Source organism: Pseudorca crassidens, chromosome 8 (genome assembly GCF_039906515.1).
Source record: "Pseudorca crassidens isolate mPseCra1 chromosome 8, mPseCra1.hap1, whole genome shotgun sequence".
Classification (NCBI taxonomy): domain Eukaryota; kingdom Metazoa; phylum Chordata; class Mammalia; order Artiodactyla; family Delphinidae; genus Pseudorca; species Pseudorca crassidens.
The window spans coordinates 95,530,914-95,558,341 of NC_090303.1; the positions used below are offsets into that span (position 1 = coordinate 95,530,914).

General features: G+C 43.4%; 1 long non-coding RNA gene across 3 annotated transcripts; it reads right to left on the reverse strand.

The window, feature by feature from the left end:
* Positions 1-229: 229 nt before the first annotated feature.
* Positions 230-27,427, reverse strand: LOC137229405 (uncharacterized). Of its 3 annotated transcripts, XR_010945668.1 has the most exons (8): positions 27,347-27,427; positions 26,798-26,921; positions 9,128-9,265; positions 8,345-8,511; positions 5,781-5,863; positions 3,818-4,708; positions 3,493-3,649; positions 230-1,609 (listed from the first exon to the last, which is right to left on the reverse strand). It is a non-coding gene; the product is annotated as an uncharacterized lncRNA (long non-coding RNA). The 3 variants fall into 3 exon arrangements; XR_010945666.1 differs by having other exon boundaries at positions 3,493-4,708; XR_010945667.1 differs by lacking the exon at positions 9,128-9,265 and having other exon boundaries at positions 3,493-4,708.
* Between the last annotated feature and the right edge of the window lies 1 nt (position 27,428).

The following is a 27,428-nucleotide window of genomic DNA, read 5'->3' on the forward strand; positions in this document are numbered from 1 at the left end:
AAAAAAAGATTGTTGTGTGATGGGCCTAAATGAGATTTCATTACCACTTCCTGGACTGGGTGTGAAGAAAGTAATTAGGCAAGTAACTACACACTGATAAAGAGAGAGTCTGCAGAGAACTTCAGTAGAAATCCAAAGGCAAGTGTAAAGGGACTATCCAAGATGCAGTACTTAATATTCAACAACGTCCTCATCGCCTAACGATGTCTACTTACCTCTGAATGGTGAGCTCGATGTACTAAACCAGCTCTCAGGTCAAGCACAGTGTTTACTGGTATTCTAGTATTCTGATGTTTTGAATTCTTCAGAAACAGCCTCTGTAGTCACCTAAAGTTAGTCTATTTAAGGAATATAGTTTTTATTTGCAATATGTCTTTCAAAAATAAACATTAACCAACATGATAATTAAAAGATACACTATTAAGAGACAATATAGGGACTTTTCTGATGGTCCAGTGGTTAAGACTCCATGCTTCCATTGCAGGTGGCACAGGTTTGATCCCTGGTCTGGGAACTAAGATCGCACATGCTGCACGATGTAGCCAAAACAAAACGAAAAAAAACACAACAACAACAAAATCTCATATTTAAAAAAAAAAAAAGGAGAGACAATATGAATTTTCTTATAAAAGCTTTCTGAAGTATTTCTGACCATGAGTATAAAGATTCAGAGCTCTCCCTAAAAGTGAGTAGATAAAACTCTTGGCCAACCGCCTAAAATAGAAAAGGTTCTCAAAGACTTTCCTGAGTATCTTCTTTGGAGAAATGTCTATTTAGGTCTTCTGCCCATTTTTGGATTGGGTTGTTTGTTTTTTTGATATTGAGCTGCATGAGCTGCTTGTAAATTTTGGAGATTAATCCTTTGTCAGTTGTTTCATTTGGAAATATTTTCTCCCATTCTGAGGGTTGTCTTTTGGTCTTGTTTATGGTTTCCTTTGCTGTGCAAAAGCTTTTAAGTTTCATTAGGTCCCCTTTGTTTATTTTTGTTTCTATTTCCATTTCTCTAGGAGGTGGGTCAAAAAGGATCTTGCTGTGATTTATGTCATAGAGTGTTCTGCCTATGTTTTCCTCTAAGAGTTTTATAGTGTTTGGCCTTACATTTAGGTCTTTAATCCATTTTGAGTTTATTTTTGTGTATGGTGTTAGGGAGTGTTCTAGTTTCATACTTTTACATGTAGCTGTCCAGTTTTCCCAGCACCACTTATTGAAAAGGCTGTCTTTTCTCCACTGTATATTCTTGCCTCCTTTATCAAAGATAAGGTGACCATATGTGCGTGGGTTTATCTCTGGGCTTTCTATCCTGTTCCATTGATCTATATTTCTGTTTTTGTGCCAGTACCATACTGTCTTCATTACTGTAGCTTTGTAGTATAGTCTGAAGTACAGAAGCCTAATTCCTCCAGCTCCGTTTTTCGTTCTCAAGATTGCTTTGGCTATTCGGGGTCTTTTGTGTTTCCACACAAATTGTGAAATTTTTTGTTCTAGTTCTGTGAAAAATGCCAGTGGTAGTTTGATAGGGATTGCATTGAATCTGTAGATTGCTTTGGGTAGTAGAGTCATTTTCACAATGTTGATTCTTCCAATCCAAGAACATGGTATATCTCTCCATCTATAGAGTCATACAGAGTGAAGTAAGTCAGAAAGAGAAAAACAAATACCATATGCTAACATATGCAATCTAAGGAAAAAAAAAAAAGGTCATGAAGAACCTAGGGGCAAGACGGGAATAAAGACACAGACCTACTAGAGAATGGACTTGAGGATATGGGGAGGGGGAAGGGTAAGCTGGGATGAAGTGAGAGAGTGTCATGGACATATATACACTACCAAACGTCAAATAGATAGCTAGTGGGAAGCAGCCACATAGCACAGGGAGATCAGCTCGGTGCTTTGTGACCACCTAGAGGGGTGGGATAGGGAGGGTGGGAGGGAGGGAGACGCGAGAGGGAAGAGATATGGGAACATATGTATATGTATAACTGATTCACTTTGTTATAAAGCAGAAACTAACACACCATTGTAAAGCAATTATACTCCAATAAAGATGTTAAAAAAAGACTTTCCTGAGGCTCCTATTTAGAAAGAAAGAGCGTGCCCGCCCACTAGTGGAAGAATTAAGTAATTGCTTGATTTTCCAAGAAGGATTCATTGACTTCATCTTATGGTGAAAACTGTTAGCTAAGCTTTAGAGCCACATAATTCATTGCCTGCACAAGAGGTGAATTGAAGAGATCATTGAAAACTCCAGGGACTACAGAAGCCAGGGACATAAAGGTCTATTTTCCGGGTAAGAAAAACAAACCAAGTGCCAGGAAAATAATCAAACTGTATTTTTCTGAACTATGACTGCAACCAAACCACATAATATGTGCATGTGTGATACTGACAATTGTATCTCAAATTCAAGATTGAAAAAAAAAATCAAGATAAAAGGGTTTCCCTGGTGGCACAGTGGTTAAGAATCTGCCTGCCAAGGCAGGGGACACCGGTTCGAGCCCTGGCTGGGGAAGATCCCACATGCCGCGGAGCAACTAAGCCTGTGCACCACAACTACTGAGCCCGTGAGCCACAACTACTGATCCGACGTGCTACAACTACTGAAGCCCATGCGCTTAGAGCCCGTGCTCTGCAACAAGAGAAGCCACCACAATGAAGAAGGCTGCGCACCTCAACAAAGGGTAGCCCCTGCTCGCCGCAACTAGAGAAAGCCCACACACAGCAACGAAGACCCAACACAGCCATAAATAAATAAATAAAAACCAAGATAAAAATTGGAATATTTTACTTCCAATATTTTCTTTCACAATTTGTTGACTTTTATTTTGGAACCAGAAATCTGCAACTTTTTCTTTGGCAGCAATATTTCATTGCTAAATCTTGTTTTAAGTTTGATATGAACTCAGAATTCAGCCTTGACAGGTAGTCTTGACTAGAAGTGATGTTTGACATTGGAAAAGAGCTGTTGAAAAACGTAGGCATTTTCAAAGATTTTCCAAAAGTCTCTGCACAATTGCTAAGGTATTTGCAGGAGTCTGACTTTCTAGTGTCACTGTACTAAATTTTCCATCCTGTATGACACCATGGACCATCTTCCACATTATAGGTAAGAATTGATAAAGGAGCACAGAGCAGTGGGAGGTTATTTCCAGAGTTTGAGATCAATAAACCACTTTGGAAAGTCAGTTGTCAGTGTATCCATCACGGAATTCAGGCCATCAGTTACAGTTCGAGAAACTAATTCTAGCACGGAAAAGAGGACCAGGTAACACTGTGTCAGATAACTGTCTCCATCATGCTGTATAACTACTGTGGATGGCTTTGTAGGAAATATTCAAAGTATCTGTCAACCCAAAGGGCCAAGTATGTGACAACAATCTTTGCTGCTTAACATAAGCAAAGATTTTTCTTTTTCCTCAGATGATGTGAATGAGTTTGTTTCAACAGTTCAATAATACTTCTTAGCTTCAGCCATGACTAAGCCTCTCAACCTACCTGCCGTGAGGAGACTGCTGTGTTATGTGTCCAGTTCATCAAACAGCACCTGGGACACTCTGTGGTCCAAACCCTAGGAGGAGATCCAGCTTACAGGTGGTGAGCTCTGTGTCTGTGATGTATTCCATTTTTAACTTCCAGCAGAAAGCAATTTCTGCTGAATGATGCAAATGAGTAGATGTAAAAGCTGTGTCCTCATGTAACTTACGACATGAAACTTACATTTAATGGCAAGTCCAATATGAGCATCATCTATCCCAGGAACATCATCTACATAAAATTGTTTGAAAGTTTCCTCTGTTACAAGAATGAATTTCTTACTCACTTCCTTGTATTGTGCCTGTCATGGGCATGCTGTCCAAAATATTTTCAATCATAAAAATTCTCAGGGCTTCCCTGGTGGCGCAGTGGTTGAGAGTCCGCCTGCCGATGCAGGGGACATGGGTTCGTGCCCCGGTCCGGGAAGATCCCACATGCCGTGGAGCGGCTGGGCCCGTGAGCCATGGCCGCTGAGCCTGCGCGTCCGGAGCCTGTGCTCCGCAATGGGAGAGGCCACAACAGTGAGAGGCCCTCGTACTGCAAAAAAAAAAAAAAAAATTCTCAAACCCTTGGGGCTTCCCTGGTGGTGCAGTGGTTAAGAATCCGCCTGCCAATGCAGGGGACACCGCAACTAGAGAAAGTCCGCGCGCAGCAACAAAGACCCAACGCAGCCAAAAATAAAAATTTTTTAATTAATTAATTAAAAAAAAACCCTCAAACCCAGAGTGAATAAATAGAGCTAATTATTACATCTAAATACTACTAAATATGTAACCTCATCAGCTGTAATAGCAAACGTCACAATGTTTAAAACTTTTCACACAATTTATCTTTTCGTTTCCTAGCCATATGTCCAGGACATTGAACAACAGCATTTCCAGTTATGCTTACATTTGCCCGGGCTTCCGTCTTTTCAGGACACACAATTTCCGCTACATTCAAAAGATACTCTGTTACAACTTGCGGTCTGTGAAGACTTTGATGTCCCAGGCAGATTTTCCCCTTAAACACATAACTGCTTATTTTATGAACAACCAGCACAAACCTTGCTGACACTTCAGTTCTCTTGGGAGCGCATTAGGCTTTGATCACATCGCTTCCACATCCCTGGTCTTTGTTCTTACAGTGGTTTATTTCATAGGGCATCTAGGCTGTTTTCTTTAATTACATTTGTCAACTAAGAAAAAACAAAAGGTACAACCTAAAGAGTTATGTTTTATTCAGGGACATTACTGAGGACTATGGACTGGGAGACAGCCTCTCATATAGCTCTGAGGAACTGTTCCAAAGAGGTAAGGGAAGAGCCAGGATATATAGTTTTTGCTGGGGAAAAACAAAAAACAAAAAAACATGTAGCTGAACATCAAAAGATTACTGCTAATCACAAAAAAACAGACATGTCAGGTTAATGATTTTAGTGCTTTTCTACATATGGGAAGATGCAAAAGACTGGGTCCATTGAAATTATTCCTTTGATAAGCATCTTAAATATCTAGGGCCAGATAGTTTTTTTCACCATCCTGAATTTCCTCTCAGGGCACACAGTGGGGTGGCAACAGTGACTGACGGCTCGATGGTGGGCATAATTCATTGTTTACTGTAATGGCAGGCAACACTCTTTGTTTACTAAAATCCAAGCAATATTTTTTCGTCCCCATATCCTTTGCCAGATAAGCACATAGGAATGGTTTTCAGTTCATAAAGAACATTTGACCCTCTAGGCTTATCTTCTTTTTCCTCCTTTTCACAGAGATATGAGAAATATCTTTGCTTTCCTAACATTATGTAGTAGAAGTGATTTTCACAAGCTCAAATCTCAATTTTTAAAAATATTATAATTTTCAACCTCTGGATCTGGTATCCCTCTACCTGGTGGGAGAATTGTCCTCTTAGTTTCCTCCAGGAAGTCAGTCAGTCACTTCCACGAAGATGTTGGGTGGCTTGGTTCCTGTTGCCCCAGAATTGACCCTAGAGCCCACACTATAAACCACACAGGAAAGTACCCTTTACCTGTAGTCATTCTCAACCACCCCCTGCTCCAAATCAGACTTGCAATGGGGAGCTTTGGAGATACCAATGCTTAGATTTTCTCCAGATCGATGGCTTAGAATTTTTGAGGGTGGGAGACCTGGGTGTGGATTTTTTTTTTTTTTGAAGCCCTTCAGGTAATTCAGGCAATTGTGGTATGTAGACAGGGTTAAGAAGGACAGATTAAAGAAAGCAGCCAAGAACTAAGGTTACGTACTTACCCTGAAAGTTTACCAAAATGAGGAAATGCCAGCCGTACTGTAACCAGCCAGGATCCCAACAGCAACTGTCCACCTTGGTCATACTTTTAAAAAGGGGAGGGGGGCTTCCCTGGTGGCGCAGTGGTTGAGAGTCCACCTGCCGATGCAGGGGACACGGGTTCGTGCCCTGGTCCAGGAAGATCCCACATGCCGCGGAGCAGCTGGGCCCGTGAGCCATGGCTGCTGAGCCTGCGCGTCCGGAGCCTGTGCTCCGCAACGAGAGAGGCCACGACAGTGAGAGGCCCACATAACGCAAAAAAAAAAAAAAAAAAAAAAAAAGGGGAGGGGAGGGAAAGAAAAGGAGGGTGACATGAGTCATGGGCAGTACGCTGGACAGTGCCACAAAGCCCTCTCAAGGAACTCACTTGTGCTCCTCAGGAGATAGCCAGTACAGGGATGCCTGGCCCCCAGAAGCACCATGGCCAGATGGTGTAGGGGAAGCAGCACCCGCAAGACAGTACATTTACCACAGCAGCCAGTAAGATAATGAGACATCCTCCGCGCCCCCCTCCACACCAGCACCCTGGAGGAAGAGGAAGGAGAGACCGGTGTCTCAGAGCCTACCCCCTTCCCATCCAACCCAAGCAGATGGGTCTCAGCTCAAACTGTGCTTGGGACAAAGGGAGAAGGTAAGGTTTAAACCAAATATGACACTAACTTGGATTGAGTAGTAATAACCAAAAAAGACTAGGAAAGATGCAACCTGCCCAAGATATCACTACGGGATTGAAACCGAGCAGGACCCTGTGGGGTCCCACCGGGTACAAAAACCTTTCCATGTCTCCTGTCTCTTGTTTGTAGAAAAAGGTTTTAGACTCCTAGACCTTTCCTTGAGTTCCAAAGCGCAGATTCAAACAGTTACAACTAGGGAAGTGAGGGAATGCAGAAAAAAAGGAAAAGCAAGCCCAACAAAATCTTTTCCATGATGGTTAGCTTAAACTAATGCCTTGATTTATGACCCCAAACTGTGGAGATAATGTCCTGTGGCTTCAACCAGCTGCCCCAAGTGAACTTAAAATTGATGACACCAGGAGGGCTAATTAAGAAATGAAGCTTCTGAACCACCACAAAAGCTCTGAGTAAATAATAAAATGCTTCAGCCGAGGCTTTTTCTCTCTCCTGGAAAGAAGTTAAGGGATCACAAGGCCATGATTTACTAGTTTGCTTTGCAGGCGCTCACAGATCAATTACAGTCACCAAGGACACCCCGAGGCACGTGACAGTGCCAGGAAGTCTGCAACGGAGGCCTTATCGGGAAGGTGAGATCACAAAGACCCCCTCCCCTTTACCTCTTTTGCCTTTAAAAACCTCGCACCCCAGGGCTTCCCTGGTGGCACAGTGGTTGAGAGTCCGCCTGCCGATGCAGGGGACACAGGTTCATGCCCGGTCCGCGAGGATCCCACATGCCGCGGAGCGGCTGGGCCAGTGACCCATGGCCGCTGAGCCTGCGCGTCCGGAGCCTGTGCTCCGCAACGGGAGAGGCTACAACAGTGAGAGGCCCGAGTACCGCAAAAAAAATAAACAAAAAAATAAACCTCGCACCCCAGCCAGCCAACCGGTTGGACTTGAGGAGTTGGCACCTCCTCTACTAATAAACCTTTCTCTGCTCCAAACTCTGTTTCAGTTTGGGCTCACTGTGCATCGGGCACGTGAACTTGGGTTCGACAACAGGATGGGAATAGATTCAACAGCACAGAGCTGAGCGCTATGACCGAAGGGGAAATCTTGTTCATGTTTATCCCCCTCACTGAGTTGACACTGCTCCCTAAACCAATTATTCTTTAGTGTTTTCTCAGTCATAGTAGGCTTGAACCCTAGGATTACAAGATTTTCTTAGGAGTCCTCCTTCCTATCCTCCCGGAGGTGAGGTATCTGTGTTTGGGGATCAAACAGAGACTTGGAGGGGGCAGGAGGTGGATGTTCCTCTGTCCTTGCACTGGCTTCATCAGAACCCAAGCTGGCAAAGCCTCCTTGGTATGACCCACCACCAGACCCCCTTGGAATCTACTAACTCCATCAGCAAATTTCCAAACCCTTTTTGCGAACACAAGGAAGATACAGGGATTCTCCCAAGGGTGGATGGGCTGTGGGAGACTCGGGAGCGAGCTCGCAAAGCCCCCTCTGCCACTGACACCTCCACGCAGCCATGAGTGATGGGCCAAGACGTAGGGCCCCTTTCAGAGAGATGCTTACCCTCTCCAACTCTTCCCTCCCACTTCTCTCATTCCTCCCTAACTTGGAAAAGCATTTTCTAGTCTGCATGGTGGTGCTTGAGATAGAAGTGAAAGGAAAATGGTTCCCCAATCACATATTCTTCCAAATCTGTTCTATCCTACACCTGGACCAAAGTTTTTGAACTTAATAGCTAAGAATTTCAAACCTTTGATGTTTGGTTCCGCCATGAGAGTCTCCCCAAAATACAGGTGCCTCCATTCTAGCTCCCCAAATGAGAAAGGATCAAAAAATAAACCGGCCCCCCATCCCTATAAATACGGTGCCTGCCCACACGCCCCCTATGCTTTCACCTCTTAAAATCAGAGATAGGGCTTCCCTGGTGGCGCAGTGGTTGAGAGTTCACCTGCCAATGCAGGGCAAACGGGTTCGTGCCCCGGTCGGAGAGGATCCCACGTGCCGCGGAGCGGCTGGGCCCGTGAGCCATGGCCGCTGCGCCTGCGCGTCCGGAGCCTGTGCTCTGCAAAAAAAAAAAAAAAAAAAAATCAGAGATAAACGTGAATGAACACCAATAGAAGATGCTACCAAATCAATGGAAATCAATAATTATGGGCAAGAAATTTGGGGAGATGTTATTTATTACAAACTTGTATAACTTGGGACAAAATAAGAAAGGTGAATTCACTGCTTTGTCATACATGAAAGCTGCTGACCAATGCCATTCTCCTCTATTAGTAGAAGTAACATAAGTAACATGACTCTCTTACTGAAGATGCGGAATTTGTCAAAGAACCTTGTTTTCTGTCTCTGGCGATTATGAATAAAGTCATTCTTGTACCAGTCTTTGTGTTGAATTTTGCATGAATTTTCATGTCTCTAAACAATGCTTTCTTAACTTGGCAGTATATTGCTTTGTCTGGTGCTATTTTTAAACAAATATGATTTAATAATACAATTTTATAATAAAAATAAATCTCTCACTTAATTTGAAATAAAATTAATGTGCGATTAGGGAAATCCATTTTATCAGCCTTCCATTTATATGATAACAATTATAATAGGGCAAGCACACGGGCACGAGGCCTCAGGGTCAAGAGGAATTGGTGGATACTATAACACTGAAAAGTCATACATACCTGTTTTAAATGGGCAGCCACTATTCTACTTCAAACAATTCACCACGCAGACCCAATATTGCCAAATCTTCTAATTTTTCAAGAGAAGACAGACTTTTGTGTGTACATATATGCAATCTCCTAAATTTAGATGTTAGCCTATAAGATAAAAATTGATCACTGGTGGACTAATGCTGTCCAACATTAGGCAGTACAAGACAAAACACAACGGCTGGCCAGATTTTGCTTTAGGTTTCCAAATGATAAGAGACCAAGTGAGAAGAAAGGGAAGGGAGAACAAAGTAACAAGAGTGACATGTGCGAGAAGCAGAAAATAGAGAGAAAGAGACCAGACCAGCGAATAGTCTCTTTTGCTTCACTCCTGGGTTTGTGACAATGTACGTGACACCCGTGCCTCGGGCTTTTCCAGTTCTGGGTCACCTCTGGGTAACCAGGGGGGTGGGTCAGGGTACCTGGGAGGGGTTGCTTGACAAGGAAACACTCCTTACTGTTCATTGTCACTCTCCAGAATGAGAACGTCAGCAAGGCCTCAGAAGGCTGGTCACAAAGTGAGACACCCCACCTCCCAGACATCTTGGAACTACAAGTTAGGAGATTGGGTTTTCTTGTATTTGGTATTTTTAAAATCAGAATTACGGAGGTAACTGAAAAGAAGGCTGCTGATCATATCAAGCTTAAGGGGCTTGTAACTGGTTGTAAGGTCACTAGCAAAGACTAAATTCTGAGTTCCTGGGTCCTCAAGCACATATTTCAGAGAGTCCCTCACCTCTTAAATGGCAAAAAAATCACACACACACACACACACACACTCTCTCTCTCTCTCTCTCTCTCTCTCCCTCTCTCACATTCGTCCCTTTATAGTTCAGACAACTTGGGACTTACTCAGCTGTAAAGAAAAATGTTTATGAAAACACGCTCTTTTGATAGGTTTCCTAAGTGATACCTATTTAGGACTATTTAAGGTTGGCATAACTGTTATAGCAAAACAAATCTGATTTTGAGGTTTCATTTCAATTCCTAAAGAATAGAGAAATATACATTTTTTCCAAATACTACATACATCCATACCCACTGAAAAACAGAAAATTGATTTAAAGTCATCATGTCATTAATATGAACCCTGCCAAGAAAATAAACTGTATAATCTCTCTCCGTGATTATAAAGAAATATTATCTCATTGTTTGCAAAAGCCAAAGGCAGCAGAGAGCTAACAAGGGCTTTAAGGATGATAACATCCTCATCAATACTGTATGTTGCCCTACTTTAACCAGATTAAGTTCTCTCCACTCCTCCTTCCCTCCCCCCCCTTTTTTTTTTCCTTTCTTTCTGTAAAACACACCTAAACTTCCAGAATGGGCCACAATACCCTGTCTTTGAATTGGTTGGACAGAAAACAGAATTCCTAAGGGATCCACTTTGCAAACTCTACACAACACCCTTGTCCCCTGAGAGATGTTGAAAGTTAGTGTGAAGGATTTCTTTACCCGCAAATTCATCCCAGACATCATCCACCACGTGCAGCAGCTAAGGGGATATTGGCTGCCGTGGAAGTCCAGTCTGGAAGGCCCAGTGCAGGGCCAGGTGTCTCAGACCTGGCTGAGTCCTTGCAAATGAGAACTGAACTAGCAGCTGGGGTCAAGCCAAGGGCAGGGATTTGAGAGGCACCAGATCTTCCCACAATCCAGCACCATCTTCCCCTTCTAGTGCCTCAGTGTCTGCTAAATTCCACTGTGGTTCCTGCTTTACTGGGAGAGAATTCCGCTGGAATTCTCTTTCATTATTCTCTCTTTTCACTTTGTTCTCCCTTTCCTTTCTTCTCACTTTGTCTCTTACCATTTGGAAACATAAAGCAAAATCTGGCCCACAGTTGTGTTTTGTCTTGTACTGCCTAATGTTGGACAGCGTTAGTCCACCAGTGATCAAGTTTTATCTTATAGGCCAACATCTACATTATTTTATTTTTGGGCTCCTAAGCATCTATTGAATAAGAGACAAGACACCATAAGTTCAATCAACCAGTTACAAGTCTTGAGTTGAGAGAGGACAGAAACCAAGGGCAGAAATCTGAAGCCATCGGGGCAGGAAAGGAAGAGACGCTGAGGGGGAGGGAGCCTTCCACCCAGCTCCTGTTTCCCTCATCCATCTGGAGAGAAGCGGACTCCTTAGAGGAAGGTGGAGGAATGGAAATTTCTTCCACACTCAGTAACATGGGTTTGTGGGAAGAGGAAGGGATAAACAAGCTGGGGGGCCAGTCCCCAACGTGTGAAGGCTGGGGGAGCTCTCTGGACCCCTCCTCTAGACCGGAAGGCAGTGCCTTCTACAGGAGAGGTGAAAGATGGGGGGAAATGCCCATCTCTGGGGTCCTCTGCGGGGAGGTCACAGGTTACAGGCAGTTAGACGTTTCTATCAGTGGAAGGAAGACGGAAGCATTCTGGAGCCTGGGACACAGCTCAGGTGGCCCACACAGGGCAGGCCCAGGCAGAAGACAGCAGCACAGCAGTGAGGGGTGGAGAACAGAGCAGCAGGTACTGGGAAAGGGAAGGTGTGAAGGTGCTGAGCACGGAAGACAAACTTGGCCGGTCTCGTTGGGAGAAGCCTCTGGGGATTATCCCTGCAAGCAAGCAACCAAACAGAACATCTTCCCAGAGCTTTCCAGAGGAACTTTCTGGGTGGGACCCTTCACAGTTTGGGGTGCAGTATGGCAGAGGTGCTCTGTGTCTGCAAAGCTAGCCTGTCAACCAGCCTCACTGAGGGGGAAATGGACTTTTTTTTAAGTTTCTGGTTTATCTCTCGTTTGGTCTTCCTCATTGTTTTCAGTAAAGTGTTTAGAGAATGTTCTGCCCTCTCTCAGCTGCATCAGGAGAAAATAAGAGAAAAGTGGTTCTGAAGACAGTTCAAGGAGAAAAGGAATCAATAATCCCCTGGGCTGGGTTTGGTTCGGTGTGGCAGCAGCAGTGAGAGGGGACCTGAGAAAAGAATTCCAAGGTGGAACATGAATGGAAAAATCTCATGTGGGCGGCAGCTGCGCCCCACTCCCCACCCACACCCCTCGCCCTGCTGCTCTGCAGTCCCCAGAGTCCAGATGACTTAAGCTTGGGGTCCTGGCTCTGCTACTTACTGGTGTGTGACGCAGGCATGTTAGTGCATGTCTCTGAACCTCAGTTTCTGTATCTGTAAAATGGGAATAACAATAATAATACCTACCTCCTAGGATTGTCTATCTCACCCTAAGAAATGAGTGAGATAAAACACTGTCTGGTCCAGAGTAAGCTCTCAATAAACGTTAGCCATTTATAGTCTGAAGGTAAGGGATGTGAGGTTGAGAGGTAGGTGTCTAGAATGAGGACATTCAGAGCAGGTCAGATGTGAAAAGCCAGCGCCCAGGTTGGGCCAGATGCACAGAAAGGGCTAGGCCCATACCAGGGGCTCCGGAAAAACACAGTTCAATCTGCAGCAGCTCAGTCACTCCAGCGGGGAGGAAGGGAGGGAGAGGGGGTGCCCTGAAGTATTCCGCTCCTGCACCCACTCCGGACAACATCAGAAAGACTCCAGGCTTTATAGCCCCCCCGGCAATTATTCAAGTCCCTATTTTGAACAAAGCAGGGCACTAGGTCAGGGGTCAGCAAACTTTCGGTTGCGGGCCATACAGTAACTATTTTAAGCTCTGTGGGCCACATGCAGTCCCTGTCACAAGTACTCAACTCTTCTACGGTAGCACAAAAGCCACCAGAGGCAACATGTAAGTGAATGGGTCTGGCTGTCCTCCAACAACATTTTATTCACTGGCACTGAAATGTGAATTTCATATAATTTTCACATCATGAAATATTCTCTTGACTTTTTTCAACCATTTAAACATGCAAAAAGCATTCTCAGCTCATAAGCTCTACAAAAACAGGTGGTGGGTCAGATTTGACCCCCAAACCACAGTTTACCAACCCTGCACTTGGTACTTTCTCCAACCCAAGGGGGCATCAAAACCTACCATCAAACCCCACTTATCTTCACCGTAAACCAGAGACACTTATCATGACAGTTTTTGCAATGTTTTGAACATTGCAACTTTCCGAATATTTTTGCCACTTATAATTTCTCCAGGTTTTGTCCACATCTTTGCAATCCCCAAAGCACAACCCTTTAATTTTTTTTTATATCTTTACTGGAGTATAATTGCTTTACAATGTTGTGTCAGTTTCTGCTGTACAACAAAGTGAATCAGCTATATGTATACGTATATCCCCATATCCCCTCCCTCTTGCATCTCCCTCCCACCCTCCCTATCCCACCTGTTTAGGTGGTCACAAAGCAGCGAGCTGATCTCCCTGTGCTATGCAGCTGCTTCCGACTAGCTATCTATTTTACATTTGGTAGTGCATATATGTCAATGCTACACTCTCACTTTGTCCCAGCTTCGCCTTCCCCCCTCACCCCCGTGTCCTCAAGTCCATTCTCTACGTCTGTGTCTTTATTCCTGGCCTGCCACTAGATTCATCAGTACGGTTTTTTTTTTTTTAGATTCCATATATGTGTGTTAGCATCCAGTATTTGTTTTTCTCTTTCTGACTTACTTCACTCTGTATGACAGACTCTAGGTCCATCCACCTCACTACAAATAACTCAATTTCATTTCTTTTTATGGCTGAGTAATATTCCATTGTATATATGTGCCACATCTTCTTCATCCATTCATCTGTCGATGGACACTTAGGTTGCTTCCATGTCCTGGCTATTGTAAATAGAGCTTCCATGAACATTGTGGTAGATGACTTTTTGTTTGTTTGTTTGTTTTTAAACAGAGAACAGGAGTATTTATTTATTTATTTATTTTTAAAGTTATTTATTTATTTATTTTTGGCTGCATTGGGTCTTCATTTCTGTGCGAGGGCTTTCTCTAGTTGTGGCAAGCGGGGGCCACTCTTCATTGCAGTGCACAGGCCTCTCACTATCGCGGCCTCTCTTGTTGCGGAGCACAGGTCCAGACGCACAGGCTCAGTAGTTGTGGCTCATGGGGCTAGTTGCTCCGCGGCATGTGGGATCCTCCCAGACCAGGGCTCGAACCCGTGTCCCTGCATTAGCAGGCAGATTCTCAACCACTGCGCCACCAGGGAAGCCCCCAACCCCTTTTAAAACGCTCTATTCTTGGCTTCAGAATCTGTTCAGCTGCCTGTTTTTTCTCCTGTTTCCTTATCCATCAACACCTTTCAAACACAGAAGTCACTCACAATTTGTACACTTCATCTGCTGCCAACGCTAAAGCGACCAGCCATCCAGATTTCAAAACTGAAATTTCCACATCTCAGAACAACGTTCGGATCCGGGCAAACCAGAACAGTTGGTCACCCTATAGCATCACCCAAATGACTGAGGCGATATTCAGATTTCAAGTGTTACCTTCCAACTGCAGTCATGCTATTCTCTCCAGTGCCCTTCCTTTACAAGCAGATATGAACACACTTGAACTTTGCATATACACATACATGCCACCTTCTTAAAATCCTCCAATGGGTTCCCGTTACCCACAGATCTTCAGATTGGCACGCAAAGCCCTGCAAACTGCATCTCAGGCCTACTTTTTCTGACAGATCTTGATGCTTTATTTCATTCACTCTACGGAATATAATCGCTTACAAGGGCTTGGTTATCTTTTTAAATTTTAATTATGGAAAATTTCGAACATACAGAAAAGATAAGAAATATACGAGGATCCTCTATGTATTAAGCCTCAAGTACTATCAACATTTTGTCAGTACCATCTATTGAAAGTTTTGTTTTTTGTGTGTGTGTGTGTGGTACGCGGGCCTCTCACTGCTGTGGCCTCTCCCGTTGCGGAGCACAGGCTCCGGACGCGCAGGCTCAGCGGCCATGGGTCACGGGCCCAGCCGCTCCGCGGCATGTGGGATCTTCCCGGACCGGGGCACGAACCCGTGTCCCGTGCATCGGCAGGCGGACTCTCAACCACTGCGCCACCAGGGAAGCCCCATCTATTGAAAGTTTTGAGTAGGGTTATTCTATGATTCAAATATTTCTAGTAGCTTTAGCCCAAAGGATTCTGTGGGTTCTAAAGTCGAAAACTGTAGCAACGTTGTGTCACTTCCCCTAAACGCCGTGAACATCCTCAGTCTGTGATCTGTTTGCCTTCAGATCGCCACACGTGTGTTCTCTGAATTTTAGCTCTTCCAATTCTACTTTGCCTGTTTCAACAATGGTCAAGTAGGCCCCGCTGTATTTAGCTTAAGTTCCTCTAAAAATGGTTCTGCTTGTTCTTCCTGACTCCTCTGTCTCTTTGGCCATTTGTGATGCAACACAGACCCTGCAACTATTCTGTTTTCCCTTCTCATAAAGCAGTTGAACAATTTCACATTACTCTTCAATATGTCTGTCTTCATTTGAAGGAGTTCTACGTTAGTCATAAACTACCCGTTTCTGTTCTCATATAAAAAATCAAGAAGAAAAGTCTTAAGATCTCTTTATCCCCCCCTGCCCCCGCCAAACTAGGTTTTAATTACTTTCCAAATCTCTCTTCCAGCTTTCTCAAAGAAAGCTTAGTGCTGCAACGTGTGCCTTCTCAGACATTTTCACCTAGGGTGTGTAGGCAAATTGGTTCTCGGGAGAAGAAAGAAGGAAAGAAAAGACAGAAAGAAAGAAAGAAGAAAGAAAGAAAAAAAGAAAGAAAGAAAGAGAGAGAGAGAGAGAAAGAAAGAAAGAAAGAAAGGAAGGAAGGAAGGAAGAAAGAAAAAGAGAGAAAGAAAGAAGGAAAGAAAGAAAGAAAGAAAGAAGGAAAGAAAGAAAGGAAAGAAAGGAAGAAAGAAAGAAAAAGAGAGAAAGAAAGAAGGAAAGAAAGAAAGAAAGAAAGAAGGAAGGAAGGAAGGAAAGAAAGAAAGAAAAAGGAAGGAAGGAAGAAAGAAAAGGAGAGAGAAGAAGGAAGGAAGGAGGGGAGGGAAGGAGGGAGGGAGGGAGGAGGGAAGGAAGGAAAAGAAAAAGAAAGAAATCCCTAATGTGTAGAATTTTCTGATTTCCATTGGGTAAATTCTCCCACCATGATGGACTTTGAACTACCAAGGAGATGTCAGTGGATGGATCACGGGGAAGAGATGCACACCATCTACGCCCTCTTGGCGGTAGGAGCCAATTACAGCCCTGCACTCCCTCTTCCTCTCGGGAAAAATAGCAGAAAGATTGTACCTACTGATTCCAGAGCTACACAGTCCAGATATTAACACAGTAGTACCTCTGTGACGTTGGGCAAGGTGCCTAACTCCTCTGAGCCTCAGTTACTTCATCTTTAAAATAAGGATAATAACATGTCTGTCTCATGGGGTTACTGTCGTAACGTGCAAAATTCTTAGAATAGTGCCTAACATACTGCAGCCACTGTACAGTAACGCATTTCCCGTTATTACTTGGGACTGAAAATCAAATGGTGTTGTATAAATGTATTGCCACTAGATGGCACCCTCCTCATTTCTGTAGCAAAAACCCTTTCCGCAGAGGTATTCGCAATTCGATACGAAACAAGTCATTAATTCAATCATAGGAATGAACTGACAAAAATGTTCCCCTTTCATCTCCCAGTTTAAGCTTCATATTTTCCTCTGAAAATCCATTAGGAACCCAGCTATTGACCCTTGAGTGTAGCCACCTCTAAAACTCTAGGCAAGACTTCCCCGGTGGTGCAGTGGTTAAGAATCCGCCTGCCAACGCAGGGGACACGGGTTCGAGCCCTGGTCCGGGAAAATCCCACATGCCGCGGAGCAACTAATCCCGTGCGCCACAACTACTGAGCCTGCGCTCTAGAGCCCGCGAGCCACAAGTACTGAAGCCCGAGTGCCTAGAGCCCGTGCTCCGCAACAAGAGAAGCCACTGCAATGAGAAGCCTGCGCACTGAAACGAAGAGCAGCCCCCGCTCTCCGCAACTAGAGAAAGCCCATGCGCAGCAACAAAGACCCAACGCATACAAAAATAATAATAAATAAATTATTTAAATAAATAAATTTATATTAAAAAAACAACTCTAGGCAGAAGCTATTAATATTTTCAATCTTATAAGAAATCAAACCAAAGTCGCAGTTGTCCCTGTTACAGAGGGGTCAACTTCCTGCCATTTGCTCTCCTCATCTCTCTCCCCTTGCTCAAAAGAAAACAAGATGGCTTCAAATATGACGTCCATTACCACATCACTCGCTTCCCTGCCCAGCAAGGAGACCTAAATCAATTGAACAATAGTTCAGTTCTATAAATATTTACTTAGCTACTGTATATGTGAGGTACTAGGCCAAGCAGTAAGGATATAAAGGTAAATAAGAATCATACAGAAGCAAGGAACTTACTTATCAACAAATCTACAAGATTTTCCCAGAAATAAAATATTAATTTTTAAATGAACTCAACAACTTATTTCTAAAACTTATATAGAAGAATAGAGGCATCTACTAGATCGTAAGGCATAGTAACCTCAACCATGTATGAAGGCATGCTACTGAGTTATAGTGAGACTAATACACAGGAAAATGAGCATAAAAATGGACTCATTCATCCACGGGAACTTCAGATATGATAACATGTGAACCACATATACGTGGGCAGAGGATAGATCATTCATTAAGTGGTACCATGAATGAGACTCACTGTTTGGAAGAAAATAAAGTTGGATCCCTTCCTCTTACTTTATACAAAGGTAAATCCAAATGGATAAAAGACCTAAATGTGAAAGCTAAAATTAATAGAAGAAAATACAGAATAATTTTGTGACTAAAGGGTGAGGAATGGCAAAATCCCAAAAGCTCAAAAATTGGCTGGAGTTCCATTCAATGAAAGGCACAGATGACAGTCAGGGAGAAAACATTCACAACATAGGAGACCACTAGCTAGACTATACAAGGAAAACTGGGGAACACACACACACACACACAGAGGCAGAGGAAACTCAAACGCACAACAGGAGAGGTCCTCATCCTCACCTGTAACCAGAAATATCCAAGTTAAAACAACAATAATATACTACTTCACGTTCATCAGAATGGCCAAAAATTACCAAATGTTGGCAAGGATGTGAAGAAAAGAAAGCTTGGTGCTGCTGGAAGGGGTGTGAAATTGCACCGTCATTCTGGAGAGCAATCCGTCAGGACTTGGTGAAATAAAAGATTCACACATGCTTTGACTCAGAAACTCACTCCCGGGTACATTCCAAAAAAGAAACTGCAGCACAAGTTCATGGGGGACAGAGATAAGGATGGCCCTCACAGCATGATTTGTGGAGGTCAGAGGTGAAGGCACCCCTAGAGAGGAGACGGGTCAGCAAGGTACAGTGGGTGCCCGGTGCAGGATGGCATTGGAGCAGTCACACTCAGTGAGCTAGAGGGACAAACAGCACCGTGGAGAGGGTGTAGAGACAAGTGGAAGACGCGAACAAGATCTGTAGCCCACAGGTGGGCAGCAGGAGGTATTTCGGGCGGTGATGGAACTGTTCCATATCTTCATGGTCAAAATAAACTGTATGCCAAACAAACAAAAAAAAGATCTGTAGCCCAACACCACCTACGCATGTGGAAAACACCTCCCACACAGAACAGCGGTAGAACAGCTGTGGGATGTCATCACCCACAGCAGCGCGTCTGGGAAAAGCACAGAACAGGGCTTCTGGAGCCAGACCACTTAGCTTCAAATCCTGCCTCTGCTGCTTACTTGCTCGGTCACCTTGGGCAAGTCTCTCAACCTCTGTGTTTAATCAGCTTCATCTGAAGAATAAGAGATAATAATAGTAACTAACTACTCAGTGGGGTTCATGAGCAGAGTTAATAAAAACACTTCATGCCTGTCAGCAAGTACTGAGTGGTGATGTTGTTATTAGCCATAATAATATGAGTGGCGGAGCAAGAGTGGAAGAGAAAATTAAATTAAAACAAGTGTGTGGACTTCCCTGGCGGCAAAGTGGTTAAGAATCCGCCTGCCAATGCAGGGGACACGGGTTTGAGCCCTGGTCCGGGAAGATCCCACATGCTGCGGAGCAACTAAGCCCACGAGCCACAACTACTGAGCCCGCATGCCACAACTACTGAAGCCCGCGCACCTAGAGCCCGTGCTCCGCAACAAGAGAAGCCACTGCAATGAGAATCCCGCGCACCGCAACAAAGAGTAGACCTTGCCTGCCGCAACTAAAGAAAGCCCGCGCGCAGCAACAAAGCCCAACACAGCCAAAAATAAGTTAAAAAAAAAAAAAAAAAGTGTGGGGACTTGTATGTATGATCATAGTGAGCTATGAATTGAAGGGAACGATTAACTTAACTTGGTACCTGAAGTTAAAACACACACACACATCCACACGCACACACCAACACACGTCTTCCTCCCTGCAGAAGCTTGCAATACAATGGGAGAAGCTGAAAATTTCAATATACTATGGCAAAGACATGGTAACAGAATGCACAGGGCAGTACAAGAACCCAGAAGAGAGACATTTAGCATAACCTGCAGGTTCACAAAGGGATTCTGGAGGATAGGAGTCTTGATGGGCAGTATGGTTTAGGGCTTAAGATTTGGCACCTGAGTTAGGATCACAGTTGTGCCTCCTACCAGCCTGTATGATTTCTGGCAAGTAAAATTCCCAGAGTAAAGACACCTAGAAAACACCCATCCCTAAGAATATATTATTAGAGCTCAAAGACCCCAGCGGAACCTCACCATAACCTTAACTGTGATCAACACTCTCTCAAGGCAGTTCACATCTCTTTAAGAACAATCCCTAAAAGTGCATATTGTCAAGCATGTGTACAGTAACCTAAAGGCCTAAATATGCATCTCCTCCCTGGTTTGTTTAGAGCATGGAGGGGGGCAGGGCTGTGGCATTCTTTTGCAGTCTTCAGCAAAGGAAGGGAACAGACAGTGGTGATCATATCAAATCTTGGAAGCAGAACGGAGTGATGACTGCGCTGGCCTTTGAAATCAGGAGGCGTAACCAGTCAGCTGCAAAGGGTCTTTTGAGCAACTGGCCCGTGAGTGGCTGCAAGGTGGCCCACACACCATCATTGGCACGTGTACTGTTGGCTACCAGCTGCCGCATTAAAAAAAAAAAATCCACCAGACACACACATTGAGTCAGTAGCTAGAATGTTATTTTGTCCTAAGGATGTGTTTCTTGGTCCAAGAAAGGGACTCGATCACTGGAGAGTTTACAAATCCCATTTGCAAAACACTCGCTAGGTTTGTTCATTTTTCTCATGGAAGGAACACGAAGACAGAAATACTTGATTGGCCTGAAATTTGCTTAGGGAATGACCTTGGAAGGAAAGAAGGAAAAGGACATCACAGACATTCTTTCAGGCACAATTCCCATGGACAGAGCTGAATAACATGTTCTCTAGCAGTTTTGAAACCAAAATCTGGTCAGGGAAAGAACACAAGGTGCATTCTTTGAAACTGAGAACAGTTTCCAACCCAGGAAGTGGCCACCAAAGTTTAGGGTCACGTTCACAGAGACCAGCTCCAAATTCCACAGGTTCAATTCCCACCTCCACCTCTTATCGGCTTTATGACTTTATGAAAGTTTCTGAATCTCTTCATGCCTCAGTTTCCCCATCAATAAAACAGGGACCAGGATGATAATAGTACCTACCTGAACAGCCATTTGGGCGGACAGTTTGTCAGTTTCTCAAAGAGTTAAACATAAACTGATTGTTAGACCCAATAATTTCACTGCCAGGTATCTATCCAAGAGAAATAAAAACTTTTTCACACGAAAACTTGTATGCAAATAATCCTGGCAGCGTTGTTCATAATGGTAAACAGCTGCGAATAATCCAAATGCCCATCAACTGGTGAATGGATAAACAGAATGTGGGCCATCCATGCAGTGGGGTGATTCAAACCCTGAGAAGACATCTAGTAATTATATGACCACAGAGAGTTCCGCTGTGGACTTCCCTGGTGGCGCAGTGGTTAAGAATCCACCTGCCAATGCAGGGGACACGGGAAGATCCCACATGCTGCGGAGCAACTAAGCCCGTGCGCCACAACTACTGAAGTCCACGCGCCAAGAGCCCGTGCTCCACAAGAGAAGCCACCGCAATGAGAAGCCCGCGCACCGCAACAAAGAGTAGTCCCCGCTCGCCGCAACTAGAGAAAGCCCGCGCCAGCAACAAAGACCCAACGCAGCCAAAAATAAATAAATAAATAAAATTTTTTAAAAAAGAAAGTTCCGCTGTGCCAATTTTCAGTCAATACCCACTCCTACTCCCAGCCTCAGGAGAAACCAATGATCTGCTTTCTGTCTTCTCTGAAAACTTCATATAAATGAAATCATATGATATGGAGTCCTTTGCATCTGTTTTCTTTCACTTTGCATATATTTTGTCACAACTGGGGTTGGAGCATGCTACTGCCACCTAGTGGGTAGAGGCCAGGGATGCAGCTAAACATCCTACAATGCACAGGACAGCTCCCACAGCAAGAATTACCCAGTCCAAAATGTCAGTAGTGCTGAGGTTGAGAAATCCTGCTCGACCGGAATGAAAGTGTGAATCGATGAACCAATGAATCGTTTTTTACACTTGAATTTAAGGACTGTCCTCTCAAATTCTAAGAAAAATCTCTAAAAATATTTCAACACCCCTTCCCTTTCCACGATTTGACATTTGTTGCTCTAATAATAATATTTTTAAAGAAGTCCCCAGGATGGGCAAAATGTCAGAACTATTATATCAGGAGCGCTGTGATGCTCTGCACAGATCACCTTTCAGACATGACCCCCATCTCGTGGGGTGTTGCCAGCTGACAGCCTGTAGGTGGGAAGTCACCTCAGCCAAGGTCAAGCCCTCTTCCCAGGGCAGCTTACATTCTATGCCAGGTTTATTGCGGGAGGGGGGCGGCAGGTAACAGGCCAGCAAGTCACCCAACTCGGGGTAACTCTGAAGGGCCAACTCAGCTTCAGAATTCCTTGGGGGCTGGCTGAGGCCTTTGTTAAGACAGCATCACAGCCCAGCATCTCTCTCCTCCCCTTCTTGTCCCTTCCTTTCCACAGGTGTCAATCATAAAATCAATCCCTAATACAGCTCCTTCTCTCTAATCTCCAGGAATCAACCTCCCAATCGTGACAACTGGAAACAATGGCTCTGGCTTCTAAAATTTATTTTGGAATATAAATATTTTTAATGTATAAAAGTCTAATCTAACAGTGACAGAAAGATTCATGCAAACTAACCTCTAGTGACAGAAAGCAGGTCACTGGTTGTTTGGGGTGTGGTTATTGCCAAGGGACACAGGAAATGCGGGGTATGATGGGTATGTTCACATCTTGATTGTGGTGATGCTTTCACAGGTGTATGCATATGTCAAACTTAGCAAAGTGTACACGTGAAATATGTGCTGTTTATCGTATGTCAGTTGTACCTCAATAAAGCTGTTTTAGAAGGGGGAAGAAAAAGAAATTATCAAAGCCTGAAAGGGAGTCTTAGAAATTAAGAAAATTATGTATAATCCCTAATACAGCTATTTTCATTTTTTCCATTGTTTTTTGGTTTTGTCCCTATGTCCAATATGTGCGTATTTTACAAGGGTATAATGACAGCATATATTAGCTGTTCTCAGCTGCGATGTTGTCACACTGGTACGTCCTGATGAGCTACAAGATGTTCCAACTAAATTTGTTATTAATCGTATTTAAAATACCTGGTTTGGGGCATCCCTGGTGGCGCAGTGGTTGAGAGTCCGCCTGCCGATGCAGGGGACACGGGTTCGTGCCCCGGTCCGGGAAGATCCCACATGCCGCGGAGCGGCTGGGCCCGTGAGCCATGGCCGCTGAGCCTGCGCGTCCGGAGCCTGTGCTCCGCAACGGGAGGGGCCACAGCAGTGAGAGGCCCGCGTACCACAAGAAACAAAAACCTGGTTTGCCAAGGTTTACCTCTTTTAATATAGCACAGCATATTCCAAGATTAGAACCATAATAATGTCAACTTGAGTCTCTTGCATTTTGGGATGGTTTCTTATGTGTGGAAGCTAGCACACAGAATTCCACACCACCCTTGGCATCTCCTTAGGAAAATGTCAGGCGCTGAGAACCAGTGATGTAAATACTCAGTTGTATCTTGGAAAATATTATATCTTAAAACTGTGTCACATGTGTTGCCACATGGCCTTCATAATTGACATTTTCCTTAAATCAAAGTAAAATATACAAAAGCTAATAAATCATATAAGTAAATCTCCTTGAAATCCCCTCCCCCCGCTTTCTGCCAGTACAAATTCCTAAAGGCACCTTCCTTCCTTCCTTTTTTAATTTTTCTTCCTTCCTTCCTCTCTTTGTCCTTCTTTCCTGTCTTCCTTTAGTGGGTAGATAATATACTCACATGGATCAAAAATCAAAAAGTAGTAAACATGATATACAACAAAAAGTCTCCTTCCTGCCCTGCCCCCAGTCACCTAGCTTCCCTCCTCAAATGCAACTGGTTTTATCAGTTTTTTAGCTCTCCATCTATCAGTATCAATGAGCATATATGGGTATGTGTATATCCACACACTTAGAGAGTATTTAAACCCTGCAAAAAAAGATAGCAAATTATTTGCACTGTTTTACACCTTGTCTTTCACTTTTCAATATACAGGCTATTATCCGATATTAACACATAAAGAGCTTCCAAATTCTTTTTAAAGTTGAAAATATTATAAATATTGGTGTATTGAATTAGACCCACATGGGTGAAGCTTTAGGTAGTTTTCCAATCTTTTGTTATGACAAACAACGCTGGAATAACCTCATAGCACATCATGTAGGTAAACATGTTTATAGTATAAATTCTTAAAAAGGGAATTGCTAGGTCAAAGGGTGTGTGCATTTTTAAAACAGAGAGATATTGCTAAACTGCCCTGCTTAGAGGTTGTACTGATTTACACTCCCACCACTTACATAAGACAATGATTTTCCATGGATTCCTGCCAACTACCTGAGTCATAACCCTTTTTGATCTCTGCCAACTTGATAGATGAAAACATATCATAATGTAATTTTAGCTCACAGTTTTCGTAAGTGTATACAAGCAGGTTTGTGTTTTACAGCAATCTATTTGTCCATTTCTGTGAATGTTCTGTTCATATCATTTGCCTGCTTTTCCACTGGGCTTCTGTTCTTTTACTTTATTGATGTTTTAGCTCTTTCTACACTAGGATAACTACCTTTCTGACTGTGAAATGAACCCAAATATTTTTCCCAGTTATTTTTTGACTTGCTGGATTTTGCCAAACAGATTTTTTTAAAATTTTATGTAATTGAATATATAAATCTTTTCTTCTAAGGCTTTCTGTATTTGGTACTAGTTAGCAAAGCTGTTTCTACTCCCAGAATTTTTTTTAAAGGTTTTTTCCCTTAAGTTCCTCAGGTACTTTATTGGTTTCTTTCTCTAACATTAAATATTTGATCCATCTAGAGATGTTCCTTGTGTAAGGTGTGAGGTATGGGCCCGGTTACATTTTGTTTAAAATTACCAGTTGCCCCCTACCATTTAATAATCCATCTTTTACTGATTTTAAAAAGCAACTTATTTAAAGCATTTCTGGTATCAAATATGTAACTGGAAATCACATGATTAAAGCTGTAGCGGTGTTTTGAACGCAGGCTACTTCACTGACTTGTGTGTGAAAGCTGGGATTTAGTTTCCATACGCTACCCTTTCTCTCCCTCCTCCAAAGCTTGATAAGTACATCATGTTTAGTTCCTCTGTTACTAAGTACTATTAGTTACTTTAGCTACCTTAAATCATTGACTTACACCACTATTTCTAGTTCCAACTAATCAGTACCAAGACACTCCTTTCAGCAAAGTGCAGATCATTCTGCACAGAAGTGTACATATTTTTTGTTGTTGTTCACACTCCATATTACCCACAACAGGGCCCAATCTAATTCATAATAGTCATAATAATAATGGTGCATGAGGCAGGGTACAGAGACTCAGATCCATGTTTACCATTCTATGACTCTTAAAATAAATATCCATGAGTCCACAGTGATATAAATGAATCATCAAATGAATGAACGAGTGAATGGGACAATTCTCCTTTCGGAAGAATTCTAATTAATAAATGTAGAAGAAATGAGGCAAATAGAAAATCTCGATTAGAACACCACAGTAATCATTGCTGCAGGCAAGTTCTACTGATAAATGATAAAGCCGGTAGGTGAAAGTTTGAGGAACAAGACTTATGCAAGCCTCAAAGTATCTCCCCCAAAAATATGTCTTAATTACTGCGATGGTTTTAACATATGTCCACAAATTCTTTGATGTTCTTCCCTCCAGAAGGTGGGTTTAATCTACCCAACCCCTAACCCCACCCCCCAGAGTGGGCTGCACTTAGTGACTTCCTTCCAAAGAATACAACACGGAAAGGAGGGAAATACTGATCAACAGTGACCAAGTGATCAAAGTTAACATCACTGACAATGAATCATGTTTATGTTGGAAACCCCCTGACTCAAGTGCAGAAGAGCACTTCACCTCTGTGGTATACTTCCCCCAAATCCATAACCCCAGCCTTGGCATGAGAAAACACCAAACCCAAATTGAGGGACACTCTACCAAATACTTGCCCAATACTTTTCAAAAGTGTCAAGATCACGAAACACAAGAAAAGGCCAAAACACTTTCATAGATAAGAGGACTGGTGGCGCAGTGGTTAAGAATCCACCTGCCAGCGCAGGGACATGGGTTAGATCACTGGTCCGGGAAGATCCCGCATGCCGAGGAGCAACTAAGCCCATGCGCCAAGCTACTGAGCCTGTGTGCCGCAACTACTGAAGCCCGTGAGCCACAACTACTGAAGCCCGTGAGCCACAACTACTGAAGCTCACGCCCCTAAGAGCCCATGGCCCTCAACAAGAGAAGCCACCGCAATGAGAAACACACACACCGCAAGGAAGAGTAGACCCCGCTTGCTGCAACTAGACAAAGCCCGTGTGCAGCAATGAAGACCCAAAGCAGCCAAAAATAAATAAATAAATAAAAACTTGAAAAAAAAAAAAAAAAAGAGGAGACTAAAGAGACATGACATCTAAATGCTGTGGGGTACCCTGAACTGGTTCCTGGAGCAGAAAAAGTCATTAGTGTAAAGACGGGTGCAGTATGAAGCCTGTAATCTAGTTAATTTTTAAGTGTTAATTTCTCAGTTTTGATGTTATACCATGGTTATGTAAAATGTTCACATTAGGGGAAGCTGGTTGAAGGATATGCAGAAACTCTTTGTACTACCTTTACAACTCTTCTGTAAGTCTAAAATTATTTCCAAATATAAAGGTATTTTCAAAATAAAATCTTATTACCGGGCTAAATTAGCTCTTGGATACTTTTAAATTAATATCAGTATTACTGGAGGAAAACAAGGTATAATTTTTTTAGTTTCAGTGATCATCAAGAAATTAGTTTAATGTGAAAGTGAGTGAAGATAACCTCATTTCTCATTCCATTTTCTTTGTTTTACTCTATGTAAAGGTTTCCACTGTGTCCTTGTATTCTGAAGGCCTAGGATTGTTTTTCCAAAGCGTACAAATGAGAAGTGAAATGTTTATTATGTTTTAAAATTCATAAAATTAGTAATATTAAAAATAATTTTAATAAAATTAAATGGAACTTAGAAAGTTCTGTTTCTTTGCATTAGATGTAATCCCAGTATAAGACAACATGACATACTTACCGGTAAAAGTAGGGCAGACCATTCCCATTATCCCTCCAATTATCGTTGCAATAAGGTCTCCTTTCCTTCACTCACTCACAATATGTATTGATTACCAAATATATTCCAGACATCGTCCTAAACTCTTGAGAAATTAAAAACAAAACAAACAAACAAAAGTATCATTGGGGCACTTCTTACTCTGCCCCAGTCCCAGAAAGTTCTTGTAACTGCCAACTAACACTAATAACTAACGTGAATAGGAACTCTTTCACTCCTCACAAGTCTATAGGTAGGGTTATCATTATATATCCCGTATTTTTATGCCTATTTTTACGAGGGACGAGGATACTGTGGTTCAGAGAGGTCAACAGGCTTGCCAGAGGTGCACAGCTAAGCAAGAGGCAAGTGCATCTCAAACCACGCCCCTTTGCCCCACACTCCACCCCAGGGCAGGGCGGTGACCACGAGGTGAGCGGGTCACCACAGCGGCGCGCTCCCCAGGGGACGCCCCTCACCCTCGCCCTCCACGGCCGCCCTCGGGTAGCCCCCCACCCTCCGACCAACAACCTGACTCTGTCCCGGGGGCGGATTTCCCTTGCGAGGCTGCGCGGCCGGGGCGGGGCGGGGCGGTCCTCCGGGGAGGCCGGGC